The sequence below is a fragment of the Bombina bombina genome, chromosome 9 (assembly GCF_027579735.1).
Source record: "Bombina bombina isolate aBomBom1 chromosome 9, aBomBom1.pri, whole genome shotgun sequence".
Lineage (NCBI taxonomy): Eukaryota > Metazoa > Chordata > Amphibia > Anura > Bombinatoridae > Bombina > Bombina bombina.
This window is the reverse complement of record NC_069507.1, coordinates 24949743-24970737: the sequence shown is the minus strand read 5'-3', so window position 1 is coordinate 24970737 and position 20995 is coordinate 24949743. Positions and strand designations below refer to the sequence as shown.

The following is a 20995-nucleotide window of genomic DNA, read 5'->3' as shown; positions in this document are numbered from 1 at the left end:
ATGATTTTTAAACTGTTTTAAACCTTTGAATGTTGTATAAATTATAAAGAGAGTGTGATATATGAAGTATTAAATGACTCGTTCCACATTAAGAAATAAACCACCTTAAAAGACAAGCAACTGTAATCATCCAATCACAGGAATGAAAGAGTATTTAAATCAAAGAAATAGAAGTGATAACCATCTTGAAAAAGCCTGTTGCAAGGCGAAACGTGTTGATAGGACCTAATCAATACTGAACTAAGAGTATACAGTCTCAAGAGAAACTCTGCACAGAATTAAACTATATACTCCGATAAATCCCTTCACAGTTTTCACTGTGCTACTGAAGCTGCTATTCAGGAACGCTGAATGGGTGAAAGACCAAATGGTGACTCCTCTGATGTGACACACGGAATACCCGGAACAACAAGGGATCCAGACAGAGTCAGGGCGGCGAGCAACAGTTACACTACGTCCTCCCACTGCGAACGTTGAGTCTGGTGAGTGAACAGATCACCCAGACCAGGGAGAAAGGTACGTGACTGTGTAAGTTTGGCAGCTCAGGAAGTTTAAAAGTTCATGAACTTTGAATTGCGCGGAATAACGCTGCCTTTAATATCGGACTAATTTGGAGATAACATTGTTTTGTCCTGCTTGTAAAGTGAGAGGCTTGTCTGGACATATTCAGAACTTGAACTGTGCCTATATATAATGGGTGGATACAAGCTCTATATACACTTATTTCAGTGCACAATCCTTGCACTTGTATGTTTTTTCTATACTATATTAATCGATTTTTAATATCTGGTGTATTACTTTGTGTGTGTCATAGTGACCGGTCACTGTGTAGTTATTTGTCTTTTCCATGTTAATGGGAGGAGAGTCCACTGCTTCATTCTATACTTGTGTGAATTAAGAACCTGGCCACCAGGAGGAGGCAAAGACTCCCCAGCCAAAGGCTTAAATACCTCCCCCATTCCCCTCATCCCCCAGTCATTCTTTGCCTTTTGTCACAGGAGGTTGGCAGAGAAGTGTCGGAAGATTCGGAGTAGTCTCTTTTGGAGGGTAGTACTCTTCGAAATGGGATTGGAGTTTTAAGTAGCCCTGTCAGCCTCTTAGTGAGAGCATGGGTGAATGTTGGAGTCCGGGGATGCAGGGAGAGTCTTTCTGCGAACCCATCCCGACTCGGTTTAACAGCTCCATTAGCAATCAGTGTTGACAAGTTTCGCTGCCTCCTTTTCTTCTCTCAAGTCCATGTCAGGAATGATTCTACTACCCTGTCACACTTGAAAGGCCATGTTCCTGTTCCACAGCGTTTATTCTGGTAAGATCGTTTCTCATATATATATATATATATATATATATATATATATATTTGATAACGTAAGAAGACAGGGTCACAGTGTGGCTCCTTTATCTTTATAGAATACCCTCAGAAGGGGGTTATTGAACAGGGGGGGATTTTATGGTGCATAATATTGTTTGTGTTTCTGCTGCATTTGTGCGAGATGAGGCTCTGTCAGTGTGGAACAGTCAGTCAGCGAGAGATTGAAGCAGGCTTTTTTTTGGCAAGTTTCTCAAGTGCAGGGGCGGTCCTGCATGGCGCTCCATGTAACTGGGTGTGGCCTCTGTAACTTCCTCTTTCTCGACCTGCGTTCGTAGGAGACGAAAGCTGTTTCTTGTATTTCGGGTCATAGGAGGTGGTGAGTGCCCCTGCCATTTGGGATATAAAGGTGCCATTTTAACTTTTTATCAAGTCCTCAATAAAGGCGCAAGCTATGGATGACTCTGATATGTTGGAGGATACTCGCTCTTTATCTAAACTTATTAACTGTGTATATTGTGAGGAGGTTCCAGTTGAACGGCCTGCTCAACTCTGTTCCACATGCTTTGACAATATTACTATATTTAAGAAGAATAAAATATTTAGTACAACTGAGCAGTCCACCTCTGAGGTTTCTCCGCCCCGCGAGGTGTGTTCCCTGCAATCATCTCCGATTACATAAGCGGTTCTTAATCACCAAAAGTTTAGAAAAACAGCACACCTTCTTTTCTTGTAGTGGGGCACGGAATAAAGGACTTGCCAGGTCCCAGTCAATCCAAGTATAAAGAATATTCCAGCCTCCAATTTCTTAAGACCTTTATTTCACATAGGGTCCTGAGTAGAAAATTACAGCGTTTCAAGCCTCAACAGGCTCTTAATCATACATGATACATGATTAAGAGCCTGTTGAGGCTTGAAACATAATTTTCTACTCAGGACCCTATGTGAAATAATGGTCTACTAAGAAATTGGAGGCTGGAATATTCTTTATACACAAGCAGTTCCCCAGGGCACTACTAATCCTCCCGCGGGAGGGGCCCTTTGGCCGCCAGACTTCGCCGATCAGTTACAGGCTGCGGTTTCTGCAGCCATTAATGCAATGCCTCGCCCTACTAAGCGGAAGGTACAGCTCTGCTATCCGTCTCAGGGGTCTTCGACTCCGCTGGATGTCTCAGATTATCCCCTGAGGAGGACAACTCCAATCTAATCAGAGGATGTCGCTTCTGGGTCGGCTTCGCTACTTCTAAGCCTCCGTCCGCGGAGGAACCAGATTTTAAATTTAAGATGGAGCATTTGTGCTTTCTCCTGAAAGAGGTGCTTGCTACGTAGGAGGTTCTGGAACCAAAACTACCGGAGGAACCTTCGATCCCTAAACTTGATAGGGTTTATGAGGACAGGGTAGGGCCCCAGGCCTTCCCAGTACCCGTCAAGATGGCTAACATTGTTAAGAATGATTGGGAGAAACTTGGCTCGTCCTTTTCCCCCCTCTACTTCTTTTGAAAAGCTATTCCCCGTTCCGGAATCGCAGCTTGAACTGTTGGGAACCGTCCCTAAGGTGGATGGTGCTATCTCCACGTTCGCTAAGAGAACAACTATTCCGCTAGAGGATAGCTCCTCTTTCAAGGAACCCATGGATAAAAAGAGGGAGTCCATGTTGCGAAAGATGTACCAACTCGAGGGATTTGTTTTTCAACCGGCGGCGGCAGGAGCGGCTACCTACTGGTGTGATGCTGTATCAGCAATGGTCGAGGTGGAGACTCCCCTCAATGAGATTCTAGAACGAATTAAGGCCTTAAGGGTAGCACATTCATTAATTTGTGATGCGAACATGCAGATTATTCGCCTGAATGCTAAGACATCCGGTTTTTCTGTTTTAGTCTGTAGGGCTCTGTGGATAAAGTTGTGGTCTGCTGATATGACTTCCAAGTCTCGACTGCTTTCCCTCCCATTCAAGGGAAAAGTTTTGTTTGGTCCAGGCCTAAATTCCATCATATCTACGGTCACAGGTGGCAAGGGTGCCTTCTTGCCTCAGGATAAGAAGGCTAAACCTAAGGGGTCTACTTTTCTTCCCTTTCGTGCGGGCAAGTCTCGGCACCAGCAGCCTGTCGCAAAGTCTAAGCAGTCCAAGGAAACTTGAAAACCAGCTCACTCTTGCAACAAGTCCAAGCCCGCCGAGTCAAAGTCTGCATGAAGGGGCAGCCCCAGATCCGTCCTCGGATCATGTAGGAGCAGACCATCTTTTTTGCGGAGGTCTGGAGAAGAGACGTTATAGACCTTTTGGGTTCTGGAGGTTGTAGCCCAGGGTTACAGGATAGGTTTCAAGTCATATCCGCCGAGAGGTAGGTTCTTCCTGTCAAACATATCATCTTCAAGGCCAGAAAAGAGAGACGCCTTCCTAGGGTATGTGAGGGATCCCTCATCTCTCGGGGTAATCGCCTCAGTCCCTCCGGCAGAAAGCGGTCTGGGGTATTATTCAAACCTTTTTGTGGTCCCAAAGAAGGAGGGCACGTTTCCTCCAATCTTGGACCTAAAGACACTAAACTAGTTTTTGTCAGTTCCATCGTTAAAAATTGAGACGATCAGGTCAATTTTGCCCCTGGTTCAAGAGGGGCAATTCATGACGACTATAGACCTGAAGGATGCTTACCTTCATGTTCCAATCCACAGGGTCACTTCAGGTTTCTAAGATTCGTCTTCCTGGACCAGCACTTCCAGTTTGTGGCCCTTCCGTTTGGTCTGGCGACTGCCCCACAAGTCTTTACAAAGGTTCTGGGAGCTCTATTCGTGGTAGCAAGAGCCAGGGGGATTGCAGTGGCACCTTATCTGGACGATATCCTGGTCCAGGCTCCGTCTTACAGTCTTGCGGAGGATCACTCGAGCTCTTCTCCTTCGGTCCCACGGGTGGAAGATAAACGAAGGAAAGAGTTCATTGGTCCCCAGCAACAGGGTTGAGTTCCTGGGTACGATAATAGATTCTTCAGTCATGAAGATATTCTTGACAAATCAGAGATGTTGCAAGCTTGAGTCCAACTGTCTTGCTCTTCAGACATCCTCCAGGACATCTGCGGCCAGGTGTATGGAGGTGATTGGGATCATGGTATCCAGCATAGATTTCATTCCATTCGCCAGGTTCCATCTCAGACCTCTTCAGCTGTACATGTTGAGACAATGGAAAGGCAATCATTCAGATCTGTCCCAACAGATATCTCTGGACGGACCGGTGAGGAAGTCCCTTTCTTGGTGGACCTGACCGGGGCAGCTGTCACAGGGGACATCCTTCTTGAGACCATCCTGGGAGATTGTGACCACGGATGCAAGTCTATCAGGATGGGGAGCTGTTTGAGGTGCCAGAAGGGCACAGGGCAGATGGAGTCAAGTCTACCTATAAATATTCTGGAACTTTGAGCGATATTCAACACCCTCCTGGGGTCGTCCCGATTCATCAGATTCCAGTCGGACTACATTACCTCGGTGGCTTACATACCATCAGGGGGGAGCAAGAAGTTCCCTAGCCATGAGTGAAGTATCTCGGATTCTGGAATGGGCAGAGACTCACATTTGTTCGGTCTCGGCAATCCACGTTCCGGGTGTGGACAACTGGGAAGCGGATTTACTGAGCAGACAAATGTTTCATCCAGGGCAATGGTCTCTCCATCCCGATGTGTTCGAAGATCTGCAACAGATGGGATACACCAAAGAGAGATCTCATGGCATCCAGACTCAATTGCAAGCTACTCAGATACGGGTAGCGATCCAGGGATCCCCAGGTGGAACTGATAGATGCCTTGGCGATGTCCTGGGACTTCAACCTAAGTTACATAATTTCACTGTTGCCTCTTCTACCTCGTGTAGTGGCCCGCATCAAGCAGGAGCAAGCTCGGCTATTCTGATTGCTTCATCGTGGCCGCGGAAGATGTGGTTTGAGGATCTGGTGGGGATGTCATCTCTGCCGTAAAGGTTACTTTTTCGCAGGGATCTGCTGGTTCAAGGTCCTTTTCTACATCAAAATCTTGTTTCTCTGAGGTTTTATTCTGGCAGCTTTATGTCCCTTTAAGATCACTCTGTAATGAATGGGGGGGGGGTATGTAGATATCCCAGACATCATGTTTGTTTTCAGCCTTTGAGGATAAACTTTGGACAGTGGCGTTTTCAGCACTTGTTTGCTATACAACACGTTTACTGACATACACTGACACTTTGTATCACAGTAAGGGGTCTGCAGAGTATTGTGAGCTGTACAACACTGTTTGCACACAAACAGATATAAATAACCAAAAGCCTTAGGAGCCAGATGCAGAATTCTATTAGCTGTGGCTCCGGTGACATAACTGTCATTGCTTACAGGACCTATGTATGCACCAGACGGCTTTAGTTTTGTGTTCAGCTACCCCCTGTGCTGGAAGTCTGTGCCATACATCTACTATTCAAGTGACATAAAAATAGTACACGGTGACAAATATAAACCACACAGGCTCATTAATATCGATCTAACTAGATTGAGAAACAGAGAATAGAAATATGTGCTTATTTTAGGAGCGCCTGACAGGCTAAAGTGTGGCAGATATAAAGAAAGATTTTAAATATTTAATATCCAATATAGTATTAAAAAATATAGCATTAAAAATACAAATATACCATAGAATATAAAATACACATTGGAAATGATAAACATGTGGGTTTGCTAGTCAGGGCACATAAGGACTTATTTGTTCAAAAGAATAATAATCCATTAATTATTGAAGTGGATGCGATAGTCCCCAATTAGATCCGTGGAATGCAAAAAATCCTCACAATGAAATGTTAATGAAAATCAAAAAATATAAGTATATTACACATGTAAAGAAAAACGAAAAAAAAAAAAAAAAAAAAAAAAAATATATATATATTAAAAATGGCTGTATTCATTCACAAGCAAATGGAGTCAGTCCGTGAATGTGTGGTGTGGATCCTGGAAAAATAAAACAAAAAAATGTGCAAAACCTCAGTGATAAATGTCCTACCCTATAATAAAGGCTTACCGGGTTTACACAATGAAATAAATATTGAAACCTCGAGCTGCAAAGTCAATGCGTTTTGCGACTCAGTCTTGAAGCTTTGCAGACTGTCACACGGCGAACCCCTGCCCTTTGCTTCAGTATTCACCTTATTTATTTTCCTTATATTCTACAAACATTTAATTATAATCCTGGAGCTTTTACATAGTTGTTTAAAGGGCACAAAACTGCTAAATCATTATCATTTATCAGAAAAAAAAAAAAAATCTGACTTTGCAGCTCCAAAGCAGAAAACCACCGTGACCCAATCGGGAACAGCACTTGCGCAACCAGTAAATCAATCACTGTGTGTTATTTGCCAGTTGTGGTGCTTGTGGCCAAGTAAGACTTTATTTTTTACCTGAGTGTTTTTTATCCTTTAAATTAAATGTAATTAGACTTTCATTATTCAGATTGAGCAGCAATTTTAAACCACTTTCCAATTTACTTCCATTAAAAAAGTGCAGTCTTTTTATATTCAAAGTTTTTGAGTCACCAGCTCCTACTGAGCATGTGCAAGAATTCACAGAATAAGCCTATATGCATTTATGATTGGCTAATGGCTGTCACATGGTACAGGGGGAGTGGAAATGGACCACTTTTAAAATTGTCAGAAAAATAATCTACTATTAATTTGAAGTTTAGACTAAGTGCTATTGCATTGTCTTGTTATCTTGCATTTGTTGATCATGCAAATCTACTGTGTTGACTGGTCCTTTAAAGTGACAATAAAGTAAAAATTAAAGGGACAGTATACACTCATTTTCATATAACTGCATGTAATAGACACTACTATAAAGAATAAGATGCACAGATACTGATATAAAAATCCAGTATAAAATGGTTTAAAAACTTACTTAGAAGCTTTCAGTTTAGCTCTGTCGAAAAGGCAGTTGGAAAGCCCACTGCAAATGGGAAATAAGACACTCCCCCTCCCCCTTCTTTTGCATATGAAAAGACCCTTTACACAAACAGGAGCAAGCTGGAGAAGGTAGCCGACGGTATTCACATAAAACTTTAGGGCTTGGTTAGGAGTCTGAAAATCAGAGCAATATTATTTAAAAATAAGCAAAACTATACATTTAAAAAAAAAAAACTCTATGGGCTATATAAATAGATGATCTACAAAACATTTAAGCAAAGAAGAAATGAGTGTATAATGGCCCTTTAAGTTTCAGGAATTACACATGCGTAGGACAGTTTTGCAAGTAGTGAACCTGTTTCTTGCAATCACCACTTGTTTCATTGCACAGTGGAATTTACATTGCACAAGAAGATTCTTGAGCGATGCAGCCCCCTGCTTTGGTGCAACCAATTGCGCTACAGTAGGGAATTTCACTCACCCCGAACAAGCCAGTGACTTTACTGATCTCACCAGTTCTGAGGTGGCAGAGAGGGAAAAAAGATGCAGTTTTTGTCTCTTAAATATGTGGCAGCAATCTCACTTATGCGCCTGCTCCACATAGCCAGAAAAGCAGCAAACACTGCTTAATAAATTTCCCCCAGAGCAGACCATTTTAAACCACTTTCCAATCTGCTTCTATTAGCTAACTTGCTTTGTTCTCTTGGTATCCTTTGTCAAAGGAGCAGCAATGCACTACTGGGAGCTAGCCGATCACATCTGATGAGCCAATGACTAGAGCCACCAATCACCAGCAAGCTCATAGTAGGGCATTTCTACTCCTGAGCATATCTAGGTAAGCTTTTCAACAAAGGATAACGAGAAGAAAGCAAATGTCATATTAGAAATATATTGCGGAAGTTGTTTAAAATTGCATACTCTTTCTGAATCATGAAAGTTTTAATTTGTATGTACTGTCCCTTTAAGCAATTTATTTCTGTTCCTTATTAAACTGCAAACAGAATTAGTGCTTATAATACATTTTATTCTATGTGCAGAGAGAGAGAGACTGCGTAAACCTTCTATTTAATGTGAGACGTTGTAAGAATTCGTTCTGCTCATCACGGTGACGTGTTTATAGATTACACAGATTTACACTAACCAGACACAAGTAATAGATGTGCAGGTTACAGTAGTGGATCTCAGTAGCCAATGGGAACACAAACTGCTGGTCATTTAATTCATCCGTTAGCGCATCTAATGCATTTATATTACTTGCCCTAGATCATTAGTATTTAAAGGGACATGAAACCAAATTGTTTTTCATGATTCAGATAGCGCAGCACATTTAAACCTCTTTATAATTTATTTCTATTATCAAATTTTCTTTGTTCTTTTGTTGAATAGCAGGGATGTAAGCTTAGGAGCCGGCCCATTTCTGGAGCACTATATGGCAGCAGTTTTGCAAGAATGTGATCCATTTGCAAGAGCACTATATGGCAGCACTATTTACTGTCATATAGTGCCCCAGACGCCTACTTAGGTATCTCTTCAAAACAGAATACAATGGGAAATAAGCAAATTTGATAATAGAAGTAAATTGGAAACATTTTTTTAATGTTATGTACGGATGTTTGAGTTTCATATCCCTTTTTAACTCCTGCAAAGGGGTTAAACACATAGGTAATGTCTGGTGATCAGTAGCTATGTGCGACGGCCACTTCTGATTGGTCCATTAGATGTGTCTTGCTTACATTTTGAAATGCTAAGTGAGACTTTACCTATGTTTTTAACCCATTTATCTTTTGTTAGTAAATGCATTGTCTGTCTCAATATATTTCCAGTAAATTTATCCTTTTGCAAAACAAATGTAATAGATTGTTAGTTCTTTGTTTGAGGGCATTAGAGTCCATCCAGAATCTGTATAAATCATTTAGATAAACTGCATTGCAAAAGGAGAGGAATGTTTGAAACAATGTTTCTCCTCTTCTGCTTGATTCAGCGCTGAGGGTGGGTGATGGGATCTACGCGGCGGTATCTCTAAAATGTTTTAGGTCCTGGGGGGGTGACCTCTGTCTCGCTGATTATTTGCGTAAAATGTACTATTGGGAAATAGCAAATGTTTTTTATAGGGAACTTATTAGAACATCTAATATAACAGTGTAACTAATATTAGGCAATACACTGGGTGTAGGAAATACAGCAAACAAACGAGAGCATTGCTGGGATATGAGTAGCGCTAAGAAGTAATCAATAGACACAGAAACTGACCAGGTTAAAGGGACACTAAAACCAAATGTTTTCTTTCATGAGTCAGAGCAGCAGCTTTCTAATTTTACTTCTATTCATTTATCTTTGTTCTCTTGCTTTCTTTTTTTGAAAAAGCTGGAATAAAAGCTTTGGAGCCGGCCCATTTTGGGTTGAGAACCTGGGTTGCGCTTGCTGATTGGATGGCAAAATGCAGGCACCAATCAGCAAACCCTATCCAGGGTACTGAGCAAAAATAGGCCAGCTCCAAAGCTTTCATTCCTGCCTTTTCAAATAAAGATAGCAAGAGAATGAAGACAAATTGATAATAGGAGTAAATTAGAAAGTTGCTTAAAATTGCTGCTCTATCCGAATCACGAAAGAAAAAAATTGGGTTTACTATCCCTTTAAGAACATTTTCTTTCTTTGACTGATCACAGCGCACTTATAAATTTGAGCATGTGACTTGTGCTTAAGAAAGTCCCTTTAAGAGAACCTAAGTGCATGAAAGAGCTTTGTATTATTGCACTATTGTTATCGAAACCCAAAATGATTCAGACAGAATATACAATGTTAAACAACTTATCTAATATGCTCAGTTCTCTTGGTCTCCGCTGAAAAACATACCTAGGTATGCTCAGGAGCAGCAAAGCACTATGGGTAGCTAGTTGCTGATTGGTGGCTGCACATATATACCCCATGTCATTGGCTTACATATGTGTTCAGCTAACTCCCAGTAGTTTAATGCTGCTCCTTCAATAAAGGATACCAAGAGAATTAAGCTAAATTTATAATTGAAGTAAATTGGAAAAATGTATGTTCTATGTGAATCATGAAAGAATATTTTTTTTGGGGTTTCATGTCCCTATAACCCTAAAATATTAACACCTTCAAAGTCCACTCCAAAGCAGCAAAGCACTACTGTGAGCTAGTTGCACACATCTGGTGAGCCAAAGACTAGAGGCATATGTGTGCAGCCACCATTACGCATTGCAGCTACTGAGCCTATGCTTTTTCAACAAAGGAGACCAAGAGAGCAAGTCAAATTGAAAGTGTTATAAAATCACTTGTTCTGTCTGACCATGACAGTTTCACTTTGACCTTCACGGCCTTTTTAACCAGCACATCCAGGTTTTATTTATTTCAGTAGCACAAAAAGGGATTTGGTATTTATATCACGTCTCTTTAGTAAAATAGAATTGTGAAATATTTTCGGTTCTTGTGGGAAATCATTCGATCATTACATAGACATCTCTGGAGATCTGTGGTGCCGGCAACCGAAAAATAAACTCGCTTGTCTTCTACCGTAGTAAATTTCACATTGAATTGATCTATTTTTCTTCCAGTACTTTGGCTGCTGTTGGATATTTGTCTATTACTAAACTCATTTGAGACACTAATTGGTTTTTAGCCTCATCTTGAACTCTACAAAAAAATCTGTTGTATTTATTCTCTGGGAGATCTGCAATATCTGAACCAGCTAGGCTTGTAAGGTTCGGAGAAGATGACTGGAAGACCCCCTTATTGCTCCACACTGGGACTAGACTGGGCTAATACTATTTAACCTCTTATGTACCATAGAGGACCATAGCACACTACTACATAATGCATTGAACCTGGCAGGTAAATAATTGAAAACTGTGCTTAAAGGGACATTAAACACATTTTATAAGCACATTATTGAGGTTATTCCCTGCCTCCCTCTAGCCATGGGTGCTGCCATGATGAAATCTCTCACTACATTCCAGTGCTGATGCTTATGCGCATGTGCAGTAACTAGGGTTGCCACTCGTCCCTTAAAATACATAACACTTATAAGTCACACATGCTGCAGGGTGTGCAGGGAGGAATATGAATAATGCTGTCCAGAAACACAATACATGTTCCTCCCTGCACACCCTGCAGCATGTGTAACTTATAAGTGCCCAGGAAAACATTGTGGCAATCCTAGCAGTAACTCTCCTTCAGATACCTTTTAGTGTAACCTAGGTTCCAAGATGGCAGCACTCATGATTAGAGGTAGGTACATAAAATCTTTTTTGTGTCCTTTTTAATATACTGCCACCACTAAGGTTGGGGGTGCATGTACCCTGCTTATACAGGACGCTGGATTATAGCATGATCTACAGTGTGAGTAATGTGTTGCTTATCAGTGGTGACCCAGAGCTGGGAAACAAGTCATCCTTCCATTCTACATGATTATAGTACTTACTAGTTCATCATTAGTCACATTTATAGGTTAAGCTGTGCATGCGCATTAGCGCCATTCATTAGTTACATTATAGGTTAAACTGCACATGCGCACTAGCGTCATTCATTAGTTACATTATAGGTTAAACTGCACATGCTCACTAGCGCTATTCATTAGTTACATTATAGGTTAAGCTGTGCATGCGCACTAGCACTAGTCTTTAGTTACATTATAGGTTAAGCTGTGCATGCGCACTAGTCTTTAGTTACATTATAGGTTAAGCTGTGCATGCGCACTAGCACTAGTCATTAGTTACATTATACTTTAAGCTGTGCATGCGCACTAGCGCTATTCATTAGTTATATTATACTTTAAGCTGTGCATGTGCACTAGCGTTATTCATTAGTTATATTATACTTTAATCTGTGCATGCGCACTAGCACCATTCATTAGTTACATTATACTTTAATCTGTGCATGCGCACTAGCGCCATTCATTAGTTACATTATAGGTTAAGCTGTGCATGCGCACTAGGGCCATTCATTAGTTACATTATACTTTAAGCTGTGCATGCGCACTAGCACCATTCATTAGTTACATTATACTTTAAGCTGTGCATGCGCACTAGCACCATTCATTAGTTACATTATACTTTAAGCTGTGTGTGCGCACTAGCACCATTCATTAGTTACATTATACTTTAAGCTGTGCATATGCGCTAGCGCCATTCATTAGTTACATTATAGGTTAAGCTGTGCGTGCGCACTAGTGCTATTCATTAGTTACATTATAGGTTAAGCTGTGCGTGCGCACTAGTGCTATTCATTAGTTACATTATACTTTAAGCTGTGCGTGCGCACTAGTGCTATTCATTAGTTACATTATACTTTTAAGCTGTGCGTGCGCACTAGCGCTATTCATTAGTTACATTATGAGTATGCTAAATGGGTACACGTTATTTACATATTAGCCTGCTAAGGCTCTATTGTTTGACATGAACAAGCTTCTACAAGCACGAGAACAAAATGTAGTTGTATTCAACAAAAACATATCTTATTTTGTTAGGAAAAAAACAACAACTTTAATGCATTAAAATAAAGATTGTTTTAACAGGCAGCACTGGAAAGAAAAAAAGTTTTTTGTTCTGAAAACCTTAGACCCCCCCCCCCCTTATGAAATGATCATTTGCTGTATGCGTGTTTGTGATATTTGTCATTAAAGAAATATTCCAGCCAAAATAGAAAACCACATGGATGCATTTCAGATTTAAACAAAAGCAATTTTGTAATACACAAGCATTAGCAAAAAGGCTTCTAGTAAAAGCTCTAGCTGTTTCAAAGGTGTATTTAACCCTTTTGGCTGCTAAGCCATTTCCCACCTGGGTGCTAATATTTTTTTTTTCTTTTTAACATTTTTTTTTTTTAACTGTTTTTTATTTTTTTTTACAGACCCCCAAGACTTACACTGTTGGAAAGGTTAGGCGAGTACCTTTCCAACGGTGGGTCTTGGGGGTCTGTAGCTACTTAGATGCCTGAGATACAGGCTTCTAAGCAGCATGCCCCCTCCTCTTATACTTAACATTGTTAAGTATAAATAAAGTTGCGCGGTGACGTCATCGCGCATCACGTGAAGCCCCGGCGATGCCTGTCACTCTACAGGCACGATCGCTGGGGTAGGAGCAGTAAGGAGCCCCCAGATCTCCCTCAAGGTGGGAGAGTGCTCATGACGGCTCAGAGCCGTCATTAGCACTCAAAGGGTTAAGTATGTACCGTGCACCAGCATTTTAAACACAACACTTGTTCGGAGAGCCTAAGGTGTTTGTACCATCTGGTAATGACTCAATTTGTCAATTGCTGACATGATACAAGCCCCACTGATGATCTAAGCAGCTTCATTATTTAAAAGTGGATACAGTAAAAATATCTAGCTATGCTTCACATGCACGTGCAGAGAAAAATCTTAAAGGGACATTAAACCCAAAAAAATGTCTTTCATTATTCCGATAGAGAATACAATTTTAAACAAAATTCCAATTTACTTCCATTATCTAAATTGTTTCATTTATTAGATATCCTTTGTTTAAGAAATAGCAATGCACATGGGTGAGCCAATCACACGAGGCATCAATGTGCAGCTTCTGAGCCTATCTAGATATGCTTTTCAGCAAAGGATATAAAGAGAATGAAGCAAATTACATAATAGAAGTAAATTAGAAAGTTGTTTAAAACTGCATGCTCTTTCTAATTCATGAAAGAAAAAAAAATTGGGTTTAATGTCCCTTTGACACTAAAACAGTGATAACTCTTAATAGAAGCATTTTTGTGAATACAAGTATATTGAAAATGTTTTTATTCAAAAATGCAATAAATCTCTGTGCATTTATATTTTGACTGGAATGTCCCTTTAATATATGCAGCTGCATGCATGTGCATTATAATATGTCCTGCTGTCACAACAGTTCTGTGTTTCGGTGGCTCTCGTAGTGCCCAGAATACGACCTGACTCTCCCAGCAGGTGACAGGAAAACCAGATCTATGTCAAATGCAGAAATAGGTTGTGTCAGACCCTCTCCCTTCTACAGGTTTAGAGCCACAATAGGCTTAATTTGACACTAATTAAACTCTCCACTAGCTCCAAAATCATTTGGATTGCGTATTGCAAGGTTTCAAGGGGTATATCCCTGGACTTCAAAACAATACAATAGTGGTGAGGTTAATGGTTTGCGAGTGTAAGTTAATCAACATTCACTCACAATCCAAAGTCTGGTGGCGTATTGAAAGTAGCACATTTGCGAAATGTACACTCCTATTGCAGCATTAACAAACACACATTTTGGACTATGCACTAAAAATATTATCTGCAGAGAGAGCCTATATCCTAGAAAGGGCAAGGATATGTTATTCCTCTAGGGCTGTAGGAACAATATTAGTACTTAGACTGTTACTTCTGGGGGGGTAAATGGGGGCCAGAGAGAGAGAGATTGGAGAAGACGATAGCGTTACGAGAGAGGGGAAAGAGAAGATATGGTCTGATAGAAAAGGGACAGATTGAAAAGAGTTGATAGGGGCGAGAGATAGAGTTGATAATTATTAAAAGAGAAATTTCCAGCTCTGCTAAAACCTTCCATGACTGTCAGCAATTTCCTACTTCTATCCAGCTGTTGTCTTACCCAAAAGCACCAAGCTAATGATGCTGCTATGAAGTTATTTGTTTTAATCTATTATTGTATGTAGCATTATTTAATTTAAGCTATAAAATCTAAAATATTAAAAATGACTACACAATAATGTGTTTGACGATGGCTAAACCTATGCAAAGAGGGGGTGGAGTTGTGGGTGTGGTGTGGGCAGGTAGCGTGTAGGATCACAAGTGGCGAGTAACATTTTGGCTGGGCTAGTAGCTTACGACCTGACATTTTGAGCCCTGATAGATATTACTGTTGACTTTGTTTGCTTTCAAATTCAAGGGAAATTAGAGTGAAAAATCGAGTGGAGGGCCGGCCGATATGTCCCTCTTTATATCTTATGTGAGGGCAATGCTACCCATTCCTGTCACTGTGTCACCTGTGTATATGAGGTGTTCTGCCTTCCTAACCAGTATATTTATTGTTAGCTACAGTTTGTACATTTACACGCTGTTGGCACAAATGAGCCGTTTAGTTAATAATAAGCCTCTGTGCCCAGAGCTGGCTGCTGTCTCTTTGCCCTGTGTGACTTTTCTCACCTATTCCTAGAATGTCACCCCAGGGCATATTTAAGGCACCGTGTTGTAAATCAGTGAGCCTTAGGAATGCTCAGCGGAGGTGTTAGCCTGGAACAATAACTGGATCACAAGGGACAAAGCCTTCATATGTAACGGTGAGCTGTTGTGTTTCACGTAGATAAAGGGGGCAGAAGTCTTTATAGCTCATGTGTCAGGTGTATATAATGCTGACTAGACGCTACTCTAGCCTTAAAGGGACACTCAAGACCAAATTAAACTTTCATGATTCAGATAGAGCATGCTCTATGAACCTCTTCCATTAACAAAATGTGCACAGTCTTTTTATATTTACACTTTGAGTCACCAGCTCCTACTGAGCATGTGCAAGAATTCACAGAATATATGTGTATACATTTGTGATTGGCTGATGGCTGTCACATGATACAGGGGAGTGGAAATAGACATAACTGAAATTTGTCAGAAAAAAAATCTACTGCTCATTTGAAGTTCAGGCAAGGGCCCCTATTTAATAAAGTCTGGCGGACCTGATCCGACAGTGCGGATCAGGTCCGCCAGACCTCGCTAAATACGGCGAGCAATACGCTCGCTGTATTCAGCATTGCACCAGCAGCTCACAAGATCTGCTGGTGCAACGCCGCCCCCTGCAGACTTGCGGCCAGGGGTGTCAATCAACCCGATCGTACTCGATCGGGTTGATTTCCGGTGATGTCTGTCCGCCTGCTCGGAGCAGGGGGACAGGTTATGGAGCAGCAGTCTTTGTGACCGCTGCTTCATAACTGCTGTTTCTGGCAAGCCTGCAGGCTCGCCAGAAACACGGGGCCCCTAAGTGCTATTGCATTGTCTTCCTATCGTGCATTTGTTGTTTATACAAATCTACTGTATTTAATCATCATTTAAAGGGACAGTGTACCCTAAATGTTTCTCCGCTCTAATTTGTTCCAAATTAACAATTTTACCTGCTGGAGTGTATTAACATGTTTACAAAATATATCATTTACCTTTATATCAGCATTTGAAACAGCTGGTTTTGCCTACATATACTGAAAACTGCAAGTTTCTATACTTAATTATAGGCTACAGAAAAGCTGTGTAAACATAGCCAACAGAAGAAATTACTCTTCCAGTAGGAGGTAGGAGAGATAAGTAATACAATTAATTTTCTATTGTTCTTTCTAAGCATTTGGGCTCATATAGTTTATACTCTGCAGCTGGTATAACAAGTCGTTGGAAACATTTTAAAGGAAAAACTATTTTACAGTACACTGGCCCTTTAAATGAGGACCCGTTAAGGGAATGCCTGTACCTTTATGCAAATCTTTCATACAGTTTTATGTACATCGATACACACAGTAAATACTGAGGATAAGTTCTGATATCTTTAAGGAGCAGTAAATACCTTGTGAGTGTACTTGTGCACTTACGTGTGTGTAAGTGAATGTACTTGTGCACTTACGTGTGTGAATGTGTGTGTACTTGTGCACTTACGTGTGTGAATGTGTGTGTACTTGTGCACTTACGTGTGTGAATTTGTGTACTTGTGCACTTACGTGTGTGAATGTGTGTGTACTTGTGCACTTACGTGTGTGAATGTGTGTGTACTTGTGCACTTACGTGTGTGAATGTGTGTGTATTTGTGCACTTAGGTGTGTATGTGAGTGTACTTGTGCACTTAGGTGTGTAAATGTGTGTGTACTTGTGCACTTACGTGTGTGTATGTCAGTGTACTTGTGCACTTACGTGTGTGTATGTCAGTGTACTTGTGCACTTAGGTGTGTGAATGTGTGTGTACTTGTGCACTTATGTGTGTGTATGTGAGTGTACTTGTGCACTTACGTGTGTGTATGAGTGTACGTGAGCGCTTACGTGTGTGTATGTGAGTGTACATGTGCACTTAGGTGTGTGTACTTGTGCACTTAGGTGTGTGAATGTGTGTGTGTACTTGTGCACTTACGTGTGTGAATGTGTGTGTGTACTTGTGCACTTACGTGTGTGAATGTGTGTGTGTACTTGTGCACTTAGGTGTGTGTACTTGTGCACTTACGTGTGTGTATGTGAGTGTACTTGTGCACTTACGTGTGTGTGTGTACTTGTGCACTTACGTGTGTGTGTGTACTTGTGCACTTACGTGTGTGTGTACTTGTGCACTTACGTGTGTGTACTTGTGCACTTACGTGTGTGTGTACTTGTGCACTTACGTGTGTGTGTACTTGTGCACTTACGTGTGTGTGTGTGTGTACTTGTGCACTTACGTGTGTGTGTGTGTGTACTTGTGCACTTACGTGTGTGTGTACTTGTGCACTTACGTGTGTGTGTACTTGTGCACTTACGTGTGTGTGTACTTGTGCACTTACGTGTGTGTGTGTGTACTTGTGCACTTACGTGTGTGTGTGTGTGTACTTGTGCACTTACGTGTGTGTGTGTACTTGTGCACTTACGTGTGTGTGTGTACTTGTGCACTTACGTGTGTGTACTTGTGCACTTACGTGTGTGTGTGTACTTGTGCACTTACGTGTGTGTGTGTACTTGTGCACTTACGTGTGTGTGTGTACTTGTGCACTTACGTGTGTGTATGTGAGTGTACTTGTGCACTTACGTGTGTGTACTTGTGCACTTACGTGTGTGTACTTGTGCACTTACGTGTGTGCACTTGTGCACTTACGTGTGTGCACTTGTGCACTTACGTGTGTGCACTTACGTGTGTGCACTTGTGCACTTACGTGTGTGCACTTGTGCACTTACGTGTGTGCACTTACGTGTGTGCACTTGTGCACTTACGTGTGTGCACTTGTGCACTTACGTGTGTGTGTGCACTTGTGCACTTATGTGTGTGTACTTATGTGTGTGTGCACTTGTGCACTTATGTGTGTGTACTTATGTGTGTGTGCACTTGTGCACTTATGTGTGTGTACTTATGTGTGTGTGCACTTGTGCACTTATGTGTGTGTACTTATGTGTGTGTGCACTTGTGCACTTACGTGTGTGTACTTGTGCACTTACGTGTGTGTACTTGTGCACTTACGTGTGTGTACTTGTGCACTTACGTGTGTGTACTTGTGCACTTACGTGTGTGTACTTGTGCACTTACGTGTGTGTGTGTGTACTTGTGCACTTACGTGTGTGTGTACTTGTGCACTTAGGTGTGTGAATGTGAGTGTACTTGTGCACTTACGTGTGTGTGTACTTGTGCACTTACGTGTGTGTGTGTACTTGTGCACTTACGTGTGTGTGTGTACTTGTGCACTTACGTGTGTGTGTGCACTTGTGCACTTACGTGTGTGTGTGCACTTGTGCACTTATGTGTGTGTACTTATGTGTGTGTGCACTTGTGCACTTATGTGTGTGTACTTATGTGTGTGTGCACTTGTGCACTTATGTGTGTGTACTTATGTGTGTGTGCACTTGTGCACTTACGTGTGTGTACTTGTGCACTTACGTGTGTGTACTTGTGCACTTACGTGTGTGTACTTGTGCACTTACGTGTGTGTACTTGTGCACTTACGTGTGTGTGTGTGTACTTGTGCACTTACGTGTGTGTGTACTTGTGCACTTAGGTGTGTGAATGTGAGTGTACTTGTGCACTTACGTGTGTGTGTACTTGTGCACTTACGTGTGTGTGTGTACTTGTGCACTTACGTGTGTGTGTGTACTTGTGCACTTACGTGTGTGTGTGTACTTGTGCACTTACGTGTGTGTGTGTACTTGTGCACTTACGTGTGTGTGTGTACTTGTGCACTTACGTGTGTGTACTTGTGCACTTACGTGTGTGTACTTGTGCACTTACGTGTGTGTGTGTACTTGTGCACTTACGTGTGTGTGTGTACTTGTGCACTTACGTGTGTGTATGTGAGTGTACTTGTGCACTTACGTGTGTGTACTTGTGCACTTACGTGTGTGCACTTGTGCACTTACGTGTGTGCACTTACGTGTGTGCACTTGTGCACTTACGTGTGTGCACTTACGTGTGTGCACTTGTGCACTTACGTGTGTGCACTTGTGCACTTACGTGTGTGCACTTGTGCACTTACGTGTGTGCACTTACGTGTGTGCACTTGTGCACTTACGTGTGTGCACTTGTGCACTTACGTGTGTGTGTGCACTTGTGCACTTATGTGTGTGTACTTATGTGTGTGTGTACTTGTGCACTTACGTGTGTGTACTTGTGCACTTACGTGTGTGTGTGTACTTGTGCACTTACGTGTGTGTGTGTACTTGTGCACTTACGTGTGTGTATGTGAGTGTACTTGTGCACTTACGTGTGTGTACTTGTGCACTTACGTGTGTGCACTTGTGCACTTACGTGTGTGCACTTACGTGTGTGCACTTGTGCACTTACGTGTGTGCACTTACGTGTGTGCACTTGTGCACTTACGTGTGTGCACTTGTGCACTTACGTGTGTGCACTTGTGCACTTACGTGTGTGCACTTACGTGTGTGCACTTGTGCACTTACGTGTGTGCACTTGTGCACTTACGTGTGTGTGTGCACTTGTGCACTTATGTGTGTGTACTTATGTGTGTGTGTACTTGTGCACTTACGTGTGTGTACTTGTGCACTTACGTGTGTGTGTGTACTTGTGCACTTACGTGTGTGTATGTGAGTGTACTTGTGCACTTACGTGTGTGTACTTGTGCACTTACGTGTGTGCACTTGTGCACTTACGTGTGTGCACTTACGTGTGTGCACTTGTGCACTTACGTGTGTGCACTTACGTGTGTGCACTTGTGCACTTACGTGTGTGCACTTACGTGTGTGCACTTGTGCACTTACGTGTGTGCACTTACGTGTGTGCACTTGTGCACTTACGTGTGTGCACTTACGTGTGTGCACTTGTGCACTTACGTGTGTGCACTTGTGCACTTACGTGTGTGTGTGCACTTGTGCACTTATGTGTGTGTACTTATGTGTGTGTGCACTTGTGCACTTACGTGTGTGTACTTGTGCACTTACGTGTGTGTGTGTACTTGTGCACTTATGTGTGTGTGTACTTGTGCACTTACGTGTGTGTATGTGAGTGTACTTGTGCACTTACGTGTGTGCACTTGTGCACTTACGTGTGTGCACTTGTGCACTTACGTGTGTGCACTTGTGCACTTACGTGTGTGCACTTGTGCACTTACGTGTGTGCACTTGTGCACTTATGTGTGTGTACTTGTGCACTTACATGTACTTGTGCACTTATGTGTGTGTGCACTTGTGCACTTACGTGTGTGTACTTGTGCACTTACGTGTGTGTGTGTGTGTACTTGTGCACTTACACGTGTGTGTACTTGTGCACTTACACGTGTGTGTACTTGTGCACTTACACGTGTGTGTGTGTGTGCGCAGGACTTGGTGTAATAACCAAGGTATAGTTACATTCAGATAAGATTTCTAATTCCTTGACACAACACAAAAATCTATAGCTATAATAAATTATATAAAATGATGCAACTCTACATTATAAGAAAAGTTTGAAAGACATTAAATGGACATGAATCGCCACATTTTCCTTTTGTGATTCAGGTAGAACATACAATTTAAAATAAAAACTTTCCAATTTATACATTTTGCTTCAGTCTCTTAGTATCCTTTCTTGAAGGAGCAGCTTTGCACTACTGTGAGCTAGCTGGACATATCAGTAAGCCAATGACAATAGACATAGGTGCAGCTAGCTC

At 41.7% G+C, this 20995-nt stretch overlaps 1 protein-coding gene across 2 annotated transcripts in view; it reads left to right on the top strand.

Moving 5' to 3' along the window:
• Positions 1-20995, top strand: part of LOC128639797 (transmembrane protein 150A) — a 250381-nt gene that overhangs the window by 17130 nt on the left and 212256 nt on the right. The window contains exon 1 of one of the 2 annotated variants that reach the window (XM_053691956.1): positions 15431-15475. The exons of the other annotated variant lie outside the window; for it this stretch is intronic. The gene's annotated coding sequence lies outside the window, so the exon portion shown is untranslated. Of the gene's footprint in view, positions 1-15430; positions 15476-20995 lie in introns of those variants that run through there. 2 annotated transcript variants of the gene reach the window in all.